General features: G+C 46.1%; 1 protein-coding gene across 2 annotated transcripts in view; it reads left to right on the forward strand.

Moving 5' to 3' along the window:
* Positions 1 to 5,467: 5,467 nt before the first annotated feature.
* Positions 5,468 to 13,480, forward strand: part of LOC144166577 (putative inorganic phosphate cotransporter) — a 91,983-nt gene continuing 83,970 nt past the window's right edge. The window contains exon 1 of one of the 2 annotated variants that reach the window (XM_077696075.1): positions 5,468 to 6,140. The gene's annotated coding sequence lies outside the window, so the exon portion shown is untranslated. The remainder of the gene's footprint in view (positions 6,141 to 13,480) is intronic. The other variant, XM_077696074.1, reaches the window with a different exon arrangement.

Consider the following 13,480-nt stretch of genomic DNA (forward strand, 5'->3'; position numbering starts at 1 on the left):
GAGGCAAATGTGGCGCCAGTGTCTATGCGAGTGCTTCAGCGAGCTGTGCAATCATGTACCGGGTAGGAGCATTTTACTAGTCGTTGGCATCTCCATACAAGTTAAAAAGTTGCTTGTGACTGCAAAAAAAAAGAAAAAAAGATAATGTTATTGTAGAATATTATATTTAAGTTATTTTATGAGTACAGTAATGTGGAGCTCCAATACACGCATTTCTCAAGGAATATACAAATGCTTCGTGTAAAAGGAGCAAGAAATAAAATGTCGCCCTTTAATTTTAATTTTGGCTTCAAGAGTGAAAAAAAGTCACATGGCTATCCAAGTAAAGTATGAGAGGAACGTTGCTAGTTGCTGCGGCTCCGCCCACGACGGCACGTAACTTTAGCGGCAGATTGCCCCATGGTGTATTGGTACGAAACTCTGTGGCACGAGCAGCTGCACGTTGGCCACACTGCGCAGCCTGGGCCGACGGCATATCTGATGATGCGACGGAGGCGACAAGCGCCTTCGTGACGAGACGCGACACGCTCGTACAACGTCGCGCTCGTCGGCTTCCGCAGTCGCCGCCGAGCGCTTCCTTCCGTATACAGCACGCCTCGGTACTTTCTTCTTCCACCCGCACGCTCCAATTGACTCCGACTCGCGTCATCCAACTGCCAGAGAGAGTGTGTGGTTGTCGAGAAAGCCGGAGGGGGTCGCTACCGAGTCGAAAGGTCAACGAGTGCAGCTGTATTCATGTTTTATGGTAGCCTTTCTTGCGCTACATAAACACGAACATTTCGCTGCATGTCGTGTTTCTGTCTGTCACTCGGTGCAACCGCCCTCTCCCTCCCTCCCCCCTCAAAAAAAAAAAGTAAACGAAGCAGCACCCAAAACAATTCTGCATACACAGTCATCATCACCATCATCATCACTAGCCTATCTACGCCCACTGCAGGGCCAATGCCTGTCCCATTAATCTCCAATTATCCCGGTCCGATGCCAACTGCGACCAATTTATCCCCCGCAAATTTCCTGATCTCATCTGCCCATCTAACTTTCTACAACCCCCTGCAACGCTTGACTTCTTTAGGGATCCACTCTGCTACCCTTAATGACCAACGGTTATCTTGCCTTTGCATTACATGCCCTTCCCACGTCTGCCAACGTCTATTTCTTTTTCTTAATTTCTACTAATATGTCCTTAACACGCGTTTGTTCTCTGACACACTCCGCTCTCTTCTTGTCCCTTAATGTTATACCTACCATCTTCCGCTCCATTGCCCGCTGAGTCGTTCTCAATTTAAGTTGAACCCTCTTAGTGACCCTCAAAGTTTCTGCCCCTTACGTGAGTACACGTAAGATGCAGCTGTCACACACTTACTTCTTCAGGGACAATGGTAGGCTGCCATTCATTATCTGAGAATGTCTTCCGAATGCACTCCACCCCATTCTTATCCTTATAATTATCTCTGCCTCATGGTTGGGATCCGGGGTCGCAACTTGGCCTAAGTAGATATATTCGCTTACCATTTCCACTGCCTCGCCACCTATCTCAAACCGCTGTGCTGTCCCGAGGTTATTGATCATTACTTTGGTTTTCTGCATACTAATTTTTCAGGTCCACAGTTCTACTCTGTTTGTCCAGTGCGGAAAGCACGCTTTGCAATTCGTCCCTCGAGTTACTTAGCACGGCAATGTCATCAGCAAACCTGAGGTTACTGAGGTATTCTCCATTAGCCCTTACTCCAACCTGTTCCCAATCCAGTGTTCTGAATAGTTCTATACTTCTTGTAAAAATGCTGTGAATAATATTGGAGAAATTGTGTCTCCTTGTCTGACGCCCTTCCCTATAGGTATTTCCCTGCTTTCCTTATGGAGGATGATGGTAGCTGTGAACCCATTGTATATATCCTCTAGTATTCTTACATAATTCTCATCTAAACCCTTGTTCCGTAATGCCTGAATGACTTCTGAGATTTCGACCGAGTCAAATGCTTTCTCATAATCTATGAAGGCGATATATAGGGGTTCAGTATACTCAGCGCACTTCTCTATCACCTGATTGATCGTGTGAATATTGGTTCATTGTTGAACAGCCTTTACGGAACCCTGCTTGTTCTTTAGGTTGACTGAAATCTATGGTTGCAGAAATTCTGTTAGCGATTACCTTTGTAAGTACCTTGTAGACGATTGACAGTAAGCTGATCGGCCTGTAATTTTTCAATTCCTTCATGTCACCTTACTTATGGATTTAGGATGATGTTCGCGTTCTTCCAAGATTCCGGTACACTGGCGGTCATTAGGCATTGCGTATACAGATTTGCCAGTTTTTCAAGTACTATTTCTCCGTCATCCTTCAAGAGGTGTGCTGTTATCTGATCCTCACCAGGTGCTTTGCCCCCTTTCATTTCTTTCAAAGCCTTCCTTACTTCTTCGGTCGTTACTGGTGGGATGTCTATCTCCTCTGAACTACTTTCTCGTTCGGCATTATCCTGTATGTCCCGGCTACTGTACAAATCCCTATAGAACTCCTCGGCTACTGTGACTATTCTATCCCTATTTGTGATGGAATTGCCTTGCTTGTCTTTAAGTGCATACATCTGATTTTTCCCCACGCCAACACGCCTCTTCGCTTCTTTCAGGCTACCTCCGTTCTTTACAGCGTACTCGATCCTCTCCATATTTTACTTCTGTATGTCAGCTGTCTTACGCTTATTGATTTACTTCAAAAGCTCCGCTAGTTCTATTCTGTCAGCTGGGGTGGAGATTGTCATAGTTTGCCGTTTCCTAATTAGATCTTTTTAGATCTAATTAGCACACAAAGTAGATATAGGCAATACGTCTGCATACCTCTAAAACTGGTCGTATGCTTAATAAACGTCAAGATTGTTCGGCAGAAAAATATTAGGCATATTTGAGGCAAAGCACAAGTACATATCCTACAATATCAGCGTCCTTTTAATTAACAAGAGGCGTGGGATTGATTTTTGTGGTAGGAAATGAAGAAACGCGTCAAAAGTTGTGTCGCAGGGCGTGATAAAAGTGAGCACCAACCGACAGATATGTATCCTCGAGAGGTTCCAGGAGCAATAGAAATCCAAGGTCCATACAAATGGCGCACGGGCCGTGCGACGCGGGAAAATTGAATCGTATTGAGAAAGCCCTAATTTACATTACTAAGGGGAGCAGGGAGAGAGGAGGGAAACAGCGTGAGGGGTTGAGGGGACAGGGTGCTACGTAGCAGGGGCGACTGTTTATTTTTTCGCAGCGGAGAATTGGGGCCCTCATTAGCAAACAGGTTGATGTTCTGTGACGTTCGGATATTTCATTTCCTGCTTGTATACAGCCAGGTTTACACGGACTCAGTCGTTTACGGGCAGCCCGCATGCATGTTGTGGGTTTCTCAATTCAGGCTTGAATATTTCGTGGGCGTGCCTTTTGTTGAGAGCGACTGAATTGACCAAGAGCCAGCCTCGCGCAGCGTGGAAACTTACCTCTCTACTGCGCGGCGAAGAGCTTCGATGCGCGGGCAATGCGAGCGCCTGCCTGAAGACAGATGTTTCCTGAAATAATCTGTATAAAATCCGTGTCGCTTTCATTGTGGAAACAATTACTTCAATATGTTATACCCTCTGGTTTGTGCGATCCCAGTGCCCGAATGTATATACCCGGCGAGTTGCGGAGCTATTGTGCACGAGAGTGACGGTTTATTAAGCGTTCGAGTGTACGAAATAACGTGAAAGCGAAAGGTGTACTGATCGCCTGAAAATGCAGCCGATATAATAGTTCTTTGTCGCCCACTGTGCACGTTAGCACTGGAACACATGTCGTTGTGTTGGTTGGGTGCGCGTTTCAATTACTTGAAAGAAATCTGCAACATTCTTCTTTACTCTCGATGTCGAACGATTTCTCGGAGAGTGGACGCTGTGCCAACTGGCACATTTTCCTGATAACAGAGGGCTCGCGAGAGTACTTTCATGCGTCGTGTACTTGTCTTGCGATGCTGGCGCGTTCAGTTCAATCTTGGGCGGCTTTGATAGGGCCCCGACGATATAGCCACCAAGTTTGTAAAGAAAACAGCACGTGTTATAATCAGCCTCTAATAAATGAGCACGTTCGACTCCCATTGCGTCCCGAATAAATTTCATTGGGTTCGATTACGCTTATAAAGGCTTAGGCAGCTAAAATAAATTTGCAGAAACTCCCAGGCTGAATTATCGACGACATGCTTAAGCGGCTTTTATACACCAGGCCCCTTTGAGGCTGGCTTGAGTGCTGCACACATGCATTGCTCAGGGCACATTTTTCAGGCGCAGCGTAAACAGTCTAGAAAGGGAGGCTCTAGGTCCTTTTTAAAACACCTCCATGACACCCCATGTCTTGCAATGGAGCGCCATACCGATGATGATGATGATGATGATTTCTATTGGTTTCCCCTTTGTATCGGGGTGATGACATGTCATCTGACCAAAAAGAACTAATATACCTATGTTTTACACTTTTGGTTCAATACTAGCGCTGCTTAGGGCAGGCACAAAAAGCTTATTAGGCACAAAATACTTTTTTTTTTCCTGTTACAGGTGGTAACTGTCCTAGGCAATATTCCCCTCTCTGCTTTTCGTCCACCAGCATTCTAATATTCTTTTCGTCCCCTCGACAGCCTTGAAGTTAACTTCCTCTGTGATACCCTTAAATCCTAGGGCTTCTGAAAGCCCAATATTCCCTTCATGTAGATTTGGATGGATACCCTCATATTCTAACATGATGTGCCGCATAGTTTCTGTTTCTTTTCCGCAGACCACGCATACCCCATCATTTTGTGAATACTTCCCCACAAAACTCTTAGTACGCAGGCAACCTGCTCTAGCCTCAAAAAGCAAAGCACTGCCCTGGGTCGCTTTAAAGTCGCTTTAAAGTCGTGAGTCGCTTTAAAGTCTGCTTCACTACTATACACAAATGATATACTGGGAACAGATTTTTCAGAGGCAGTGAACGAGGTATTATGTGAAAATATGGAGGGCCTAGGGCCTCATATTGCACACTTGCGTAAGAACCCGTGTATCTTTATGGGGTGCAACACGCAAAGCGCCTTTAAAGTCGGCTCGTTGCTATGCACAAGAGCATTGGTGGGACGGCATCTTCAGGGGCAATATAAGTCCTCTTACATCGAAGTACGAAGGCCCCAGCGCCTTTGTTGATAGCGCTTTCGTATGCCACGAAGGCGTGACACATCATACGTTACATACTTGTTTAGATGCTTAGCATTTGAAAGGTGACGAGGCGCCGACCTCCCGCGTGCGTCTGAAGACGTGGCGGGCGATCGACGCCTTCTGATTTTCCCGTCCTACGTCAGCATGAGCCAAGATGGCCGGTTGCATTCTGAACGGAAGTGGCCGCGCTTTCCGGAGCGCGGAAGCACAACGGCAGAAGGTAAGAGAACGCTCACACGAGGGGGAGCGTCTGTCGCGTGGCCAGCTGGGCGGAGGGGTACAAAAGATGCTCGAGAAGGAAGAAGAGCGGCCAAATTGAGTCGCTCTGTCGGTGGCAGCAGCAGCGACATAACTCACGCGCCCATCCAAGGAAGAGAGCAGCCCGTGCAATCACTGCTCACGCACGTGTCTCCGGCCGTCGTCAACGCTCTCTCGCATACCGACGACGCCTGCCGCTGCTGCTCGACCAAGTTCGTCCACCTCGCGCACGCGCGGCAATCTTGACGCGGCAAGCGCGGTCGACGAGCTCTCGTAACTCCCGCTCAGAGCGCGGACGTCGGCTGGACGAAGAGCGCACACATTGCACGCGTTTTCTCACTCGGCAGCGGCTTTGTTTCACTTGCGTTGCAAACAAAAAAGAACCGCACCTGCCAGCAGCCCCGGGATCATATACGCTAGATAGACAGCGTGACGTCGACGCTTTGATCGTCCGTCGGTCAGCGGAGGACCGCACGAGTGACAGACGCTTCTTCGCCGGTCTGCGGCTTCGTTCGACGCCGTGTCCGAAGTTGTTTTCTCTCCTTTTTCCTTTTTTTCGTGTACGACTGCCTGCTGCAAACGAAGCATTCTCCCGCGCTCACTTGCCGAGTTCTGCCTGACACGAAGAGCTTTACGAACAAGTGCGCGAGGAGTGGGACTTCTGTGACGGCCCGGGAACGCTTCTTTCGGGTAAGTAAGCGCTCGGGCCTCTTCGGCCAGGCGGGAATTTTCCCATCTTGTCCTTTATTGTCGTTTATTAATTACGGTCGCCCAGGGTTTCGCGCCTTTTCTAAACTGTACTCCCTGTTTTGAGCATTTGAAAGCCTTCGATACCTTTTGTGTTTAGGGTCTTCTGAATAGTGGATGCATTACGTTTAGCTGCGCACTTTTCGTTCACAACAGCCTACGCGGTCCCGCTTTCTTTTTATTTAGCTTTGTCCGCACATTCCTCCACACATTTACGAAGCAGGATCATACCGACCATGCAAGTTCTGCTGTCATAAAACGCTTGACTGGAGCAGAGGCACAAAACTTTTTTTTTAATTTTTCTATAACACAAGAACACTCCTTAAAAGACGTTGCGGCATTCACTAACGCAACACTAGAAAGTTACTCGTCCCAGTATACACTAGGTACTTAGTAACTGGAGGTAGTAAATGCAGCCCTAGTCAGGGTTACTAACTGAAGCAGGCAGTAAGCACCACCACTGCCTTCACTGGTGAAGTCCTAGCGATAGCGCCCTTCTGAGCTACATGAGTTTACTAAGTGGCCATGCATAACCTAGTCATAAGAACTACCTTAATCTAGTCTGTACTGCTTCCTACACCCAGTTAATTTCCTAACCATGCAGTTGCTAGTGGAAGAGCCTACGTAGCGTACCGCGGGCTAGCAAGGTTTGTGAGGAGTTAGAAAATACGGCCGTTATTACCCTTTTACGACCTTTTCATTAAGAGTGAAGCATTGGCGTACGTAGCATGCGTTGTTCACAGCCTCCGTAGCAACTACCGTAGTTACGGCTCACTAATTTGAAGTATACATGATGATGATGGTTTGTGTTTAATGGCGCAAGGCAGACGACGGCAAAGAGCGCCAGAAATGTGAAGTATACAAGTCTTAGTGCTATTTCAGCCCATTTCACGGTCAGTATAGAACTATAGCTTGCTGATGCGCAGCAGTTGGCTGTGCAGAAACAGCCAACTGCTTTCGACGTGGTCGAAACAACCAAATCGCCCGTCGAGTAAAAGCTTCGCGTTCAACCATCGTCGTCGTTTGACGGAGGGGAGCATGATTTCTTTTTTCACTTGGGCGTTTTCGCGTTACAGATGCCACCATCAGTGAGAACATTAAAGTTTTGCCTTAAAACACGAGCAGTTAGAATTCCCATTCGTGTGCGCATGTGCCACAGACCTATACGCAATGGCGAAAATTAAAGTGGTAATACAGCTAGCTATGCTGTCATTGAAACAAATAGAATAAAAGCAAAAAATAAAGCGCGAGGAGAGGTGCCACCGCCTTCACGTAGGAATTACCTTTGCGTATCAGCGAGACATACGTAAAAACAGAGTTTTAGCTGGCCGTTTTTGACGGTCCGCTCCGCTCCCGGCGGCCGGCTCAGCACAACCGGAGCGTCTGCAGCAAATGCCGCTCGCGGACAGGCGCGTCACGCATGCGCAATGGCGCCCCCCTCGCTAACGGACTGAAGCGGACCGTCAAAAACGGCCAGCTAGCACTCAGTAATAACTGCCGACTTGAAATGGCGTGAGAGGACAGACAAAAAAATAATAAATCGGTAAAAGTAAAAAAATGTAAGCGGAAAGCTTTATTTGAAAGGGGTCCAACACTTTCGATAAGCATTTTCACTCTTTCCTTCGCGTCGGGAACCACTACGAAAGCTATAGTTATCGCCAGCACGGAGCGGCACTGCGTGATTTGCTCGTCGCACCAGATACTCCTTCCATTTCGGCTTTGCGCTTTTTGTGGCGTTTTTTTTTTTTTTTAAGTTGCTATCGAAAATCATTCATTGCTGCAACTGAAGGAAAACCGGTCAGGAGCCGCTACATGGCCTTAGTGACGTAATTCGAGCCGTCGAAAAACGTCAAGACCGGGGGAGAGAGCAAAATATTTTGGGCGAGTTTACAAGTTATCTTGGGCATAGAGCAGTAATTGTTGGCCGAGGTACTTTGCGACCCCCTAATCAAAGTACTGGGTGTGTTTGGTGACTACGTTCTGCAAGCATTTAAGATTTCAAAAAAAGTTGAAAAAAGGGTTGCAGGGTTCGTTTAAAAAGGGCAGTGCAGCAGGTTACCAGAAGTCGTAGAACCGCTGACTTTTATAGGTTGCCTGCAAATGCACAGCGACCAAAGTTTATTCCCTCCCACCTTACCCACCAATATATCAGCATTTTCCCGCAAGGCCTGCCCGGAAATTTTATAATTCAGCTATATCGTAGCCATTTTTTTAAATCTTCACGGCACCATCGTGAAGGTACCTTCATAGTTTTCGCATGAACCCAATCGTTTCATGTCATTTACACAGTGGTACGCATAGGCACACGCTGTACGCAGGATATGCTCCTAATTTTCCTTGGCGCTGCTCTGAGCTCGTATACTGTCATCTTAAGAGGCCACTAAGGCAAAATGCAAGTTTAGTTCTTTAAAAACACTGATAACAATGATAAATATGTTATCGCAAACTTCAAACAGATCACGGAGATATTATGGAAAGCAGACGCAGCAGTGACGACTACCCAGCCGCTTTCAGGACACTTTTCTACGACGTCATACAATCTTGGTTGGGATGTTTGCGGTCACTGACCTAAACCAGCGCCGTGAAATATTACTGGGAGATTGTAGTGGGGCCGCCAGTTTCATCAGTATCACTTAATATATATATATATCAGGGTGTCGAACCGGAACCGAACTGAACCGAAAACCGGAACTGAACCGGTATTTTTGCCGGAACTGAACCCGAACCCGAACCGTTATTTTTTGAGCACGCTGAACCCGAACCGGAACTGAACCGAAAAAAGAAATAACGGTTACCGGTTCATGCCGAAACGGTTCGCCCCTCTGTTGTTGACATTGCACAGTCAATGCAATTCAGGCTTTTTTTTCTTTCACGTACCATCAACTTCGTACCTGCTCGCTCACTTCCCCCTCCAGACAATTGAACACTATCACGCTCTATGTAACAACAAGGGAAATGAATGAGCACCAATGTAGCAATGGTCTGTTGCTGCTGGAAGCGCGAGCGTAGTGGAAGCTGACCAAAGGAAATGTCATTCTCCGCAGCTTGCAGGGGATATAAAACGATTTTGCCCTTCCCTAGCTGCAACTTTAGTGGAGAAATCAGGCTGCAGGAGTGCTCCAGTGTGCAGCAGCGAAAGCCCGATGTGTGCAAACCTTTTCCATTTCATAATTTCTTTAAAAGGTCCGACACCTGCAAATTGTAATATTTGACAAATTTGACCGCAGGAGCTGCTCAGTGGCTAAACCGCTTGATGCTGACCAAAAGTGGCTTCGATGTCCCTTACCCACGACCATTTTTGAGGACAGTACCGTGGACAAGCTCCGTTTTTTACAAGTACTAATAACAACAGATATGTCAGGGAAAACTGTTAAGGTGCGCACTTAATCTCTTGGCAAGAAACTGCAGTCCTCGACCTTGTCTTGGAAGCAGCAACAGTAATAAAGCAGATGACACGTGCAGAAAGGACGGCCGGTACCTCACACTGTCCCATTCGCCGAGCGATCATCTTTTCTGCTTGTTCTGCAGTTTTTTCTCTTTCAGATCTGGTTTTTTTTCGAAGGTGCACTTGTACTGACTGCCCAACTCGCTACATTACTTCTACTGCTACTCGATCCGGAGGGGAGTACTGATTTGATTTGATTGTGGGGTTTAACGCGCCGACCCAGCACAGGCGATGAGGCGCGCCGTAGTGGAGGGCTTCGAATTAATTTTGACCACCTGGGGATCTTTAACATGCGCCGAAATTTTGTACACACGGGCGTTTTTGCTTTTCGCCTCCATCAGAAAAGCGGCCGCTTCGGCCGGGAATCGAACCCGCGACCTCGCGCTCAGCAGTGCCTTAGCCACTGAGCCACCGAGGCAGGTCAGAGGGGAGTACTGCTGTGGACGAATTAAAGAGCGCCTACCCAAAAAAGTTCTTCTCATGCTCCGCGCGTAAAATTTCCCTTTCATTTTGTAACAGCATAATCTGTTATAAGATTACGCAATGTAGCACACGGAATGATGGCCGGGGGTCAGGCGGTACGATGACATACTGATTGTAATGCACACATCCAGTATAGCTTTCGCGAAAGGAATTGCAGTGGTCAGAGCAATAATGCAGTGACTGAGCGTTAACTAAAGCTTACTTTTAACAAAAGTGTGGCTAACACATTCGATAGGGTGACAGCTAAGAAATTATTCAGGGTGACCAAATGATCTAATTCATTGGTAGTATTTATGTGCCTGTAGTAGGGTTTTTCTGTTTTGTTACAAATATAAAAAAAATGTGCGCCATTGGTATTAAGCGCTGATATTTCAACACGCCAGTACGCAGACCTAAATTTAAGGCTTCAAGGTAAGCGTTATAGGCGATTCCATAGCGACGATTGCGATTTCACCAAAAAATGAAAGGGCAGAATATATATCCCACCGTCATATCTCTTGGCGGTGGCTTTATGAATAGTCGCTAGGACAACATAAAGTCTGGACGAGAAAGTAGGTAGTAAATCGTCACCACTCCATCTGTTTTTCTAATATCTCGTGATTTTTTAAAGTTTGCTTTGCAATTGCGCCACTGCCCTTGGGGAACAGCAGCATTTTGAATTTTTGTTTGTGTTTTGACTTTACTGTCGCTTTAAACTACTAAATGTTTTTTTTTCTAATTTCAGTGACAATTCAAATCATCGAACCGGTTCGCGAACCGGTTCAAGCTCCCGAACCGGTTCGCGAACCGGTTCGGCACGTGATTTTGTCGAACCGGAACTGAACCGGAACGAAATTATTTCACCCGAACCCGAACCGTAACCGAACCGGTATTTTTTTCGGTTCGACACCCTGATATATATATATATATATATATATATATATATATATATATATATATATATATATATATATATATATATATATATATTAGAGAGGGAGAGAGAGAGAGAGAACTATCTTTAATGAAGTCTGGCGGTGTTAGCCGGGCTAAAATGCCCAACTTGCTGCGCCAGTTGATGACGTGATCAAGATGATGGCGATGATGTTTAAGAACTTCATGCACACAGAGACGTTGAGTTATTTAGAGAGAACATGCAGTCTAGGTCGTGGGTTGCAGGCACTCTGTCAGAGCTTTTGTAGCCCGTAAAGAACGTTTGGGACATGCCCATGGTCCTAAAATGGCAACGTTCAGTTAACGCAGTGATAACTGTCTTTAGTGCTGGCCGCTAGCCTCTACTGCGTCACTGGCAATGTCGTTTAGTGCGAAATTTCAAAGTGTTAGAATATTTCTTGCGTTTGTTTTTTGTTCGAGAAGTTCTTCGCGGCTAGAATGAAGCTGATGAAATTACCAAAGGCTCGTTTTTTTTTGTTTCAAATCGAACAAGGTTGTATTTTCCTGAAAGGCCCCGTTAACCCTTTCACTGTCATTCTTCAGATGACTCGGGCAATTGCACACGCTTTCCCCTGCCACACCCGAGAATACTCGTGCTGCCACTCCCGATACAATTTGTGTAAAAAAATATGTTGTGAACTTGTTGTTACATTGATTGAAAAGTTACGTAAACACATAAAGCATGTCGGTAAATTTTAGACAACAGATGGAGCCCGTGTTTCTTCATTGGCGCCGCTTCGGCTTATCTCAGCAGCACGACTGCCGTGGCCGTGGCGAGTCAGATGCGACCAAACCAGGGAAAAAGGTCTTGCTATCTGCGTGTTAGCTGCAGCTGTCGCTTTGTGTGATTTGTTGTTTTGAAGAATACCTTAATAAAAAGCTGTCCAAACGCCTAGACATCCTAGTGCGAAGGTAATTATCATTTTAATTAGTTAAATGTTAATTTGTTTCTATTCAATACAATTCTTTCTGTTGTATAATTTAACCTTCAATTAATTGTTTACATGTCCTCTAGAACATCGGTCTGCATTATGAGCCTAAAATTTCTACCAAACGAACAAGAAAAAATCCGACAGGGATTGAAGAACAGCCATAAAAAACTCGGCAGTGAATGGGTCAAGGGACGCGGCCTTTCCTACCATTTAGGGCTCGAAAGGGTATTGGTGGTATATTGTCGACGCCACTATATCTACTTTCGTCAAACAAGGAGTAATATTATGCTTCTGTCGCAAACTCCCCACAAAGTTTGCGTGGCTTTCATGTCTGCAGTCCCCGACCCCGATGATCAGCTCTATTACCTCGGTGTCCGGCCCCCAATCCCGAAAGGAAATCCGCCTGAATGGACATGCGCGCGAATCGTTGAGGGGACGTTTTGATGAAGAATGCCGGGGTCACGCAAGATTCCTACGAAAGCGGCACAAGAAACTTCGCCGTAAAAAAAAGCCCGGCGCTCTTCGTCGTAAAACGCTTGCAATGTGGTCGGGCGTTCGCGAAGTTCGCAGACCCCCACGTCATGCCACGCTGTGCAAACACATTCCTCAGCTGCTCTGAACAGTATCCTGGGAGCAAATTCGTGATCGAGCAAACTCGAAGTAAATTTCGATATTACCACTAACCGCACCAGCATCATCATAATCATCGTCATTATAATAATAGTACTCACACTAATTATATAAATAACAATAATAACAGCAATGTCTTTCTGATTTCCACTGCAGGACTTCCAACCTCCATTAACTTTTTTCTTATCCTGCACTGTCCTAATCCGTTCTATGCCACCACATTTCATTATCTCATCCTTCCATCAAGGTGTCTTTCCCTCTTGTGATACATCCTCTTGGTAGCTTCTCCGTTATCTTGGGGGGTCCACCGGTTGTTCGTTCCCAACATAATACCTCCAGGCCACCTCTGCTTGTTTCGCTCAATTTTAGCTACAGCCACGTCTCGTTACTACGAACCCCACATTAACGAATTTCTAAAATTTACGAACATTTTCAAAATCCCCGCCAGATTGTCTACATTCTCAGTGCAAAAATATTTCAGAACTACGAATTTTAGTATAGCCAATACTTAAGAATAACGCACGTACATTATTTTCTCCGTTGTAGGCGAGGAACATCAGTAATTAGAATTCAGATAAAGTAACTGCGCTCCAACTCCCACGTAAAACAGAAACCGCCGTTTCTGTGTGTGTTCCCTCAAGTGGAGTAGCTGTCATCATCACCATTTTGAGTGTCATTTGCTTGCGCCACCACAAAGCCGTAGTTTAATGTGCAGTCGCCTAGTCAGCCTAGCCGCTTTTGTCTCTTTTCTCTCTCGTTGCTTTGAGTGTCAGTCGGCGGCCGGTCGGTGGGTTGGTCGTTTCTCAGGCAGGTATTTCTCAGGCAGGTCGTATGCGGGCAGGTATTTCTTCTTTGTAAGT

Source organism: Haemaphysalis longicornis, unplaced genomic scaffold (assembly GCF_048455015.1).
Source record: "Haemaphysalis longicornis isolate Haplotype H1 unplaced genomic scaffold, Haemaphysalis longicornis Haplotype H1 scaffold_18, whole genome shotgun sequence".
In the NCBI taxonomy this organism is placed as follows: domain Eukaryota; kingdom Metazoa; phylum Arthropoda; class Arachnida; order Ixodida; family Ixodidae; genus Haemaphysalis; species Haemaphysalis longicornis.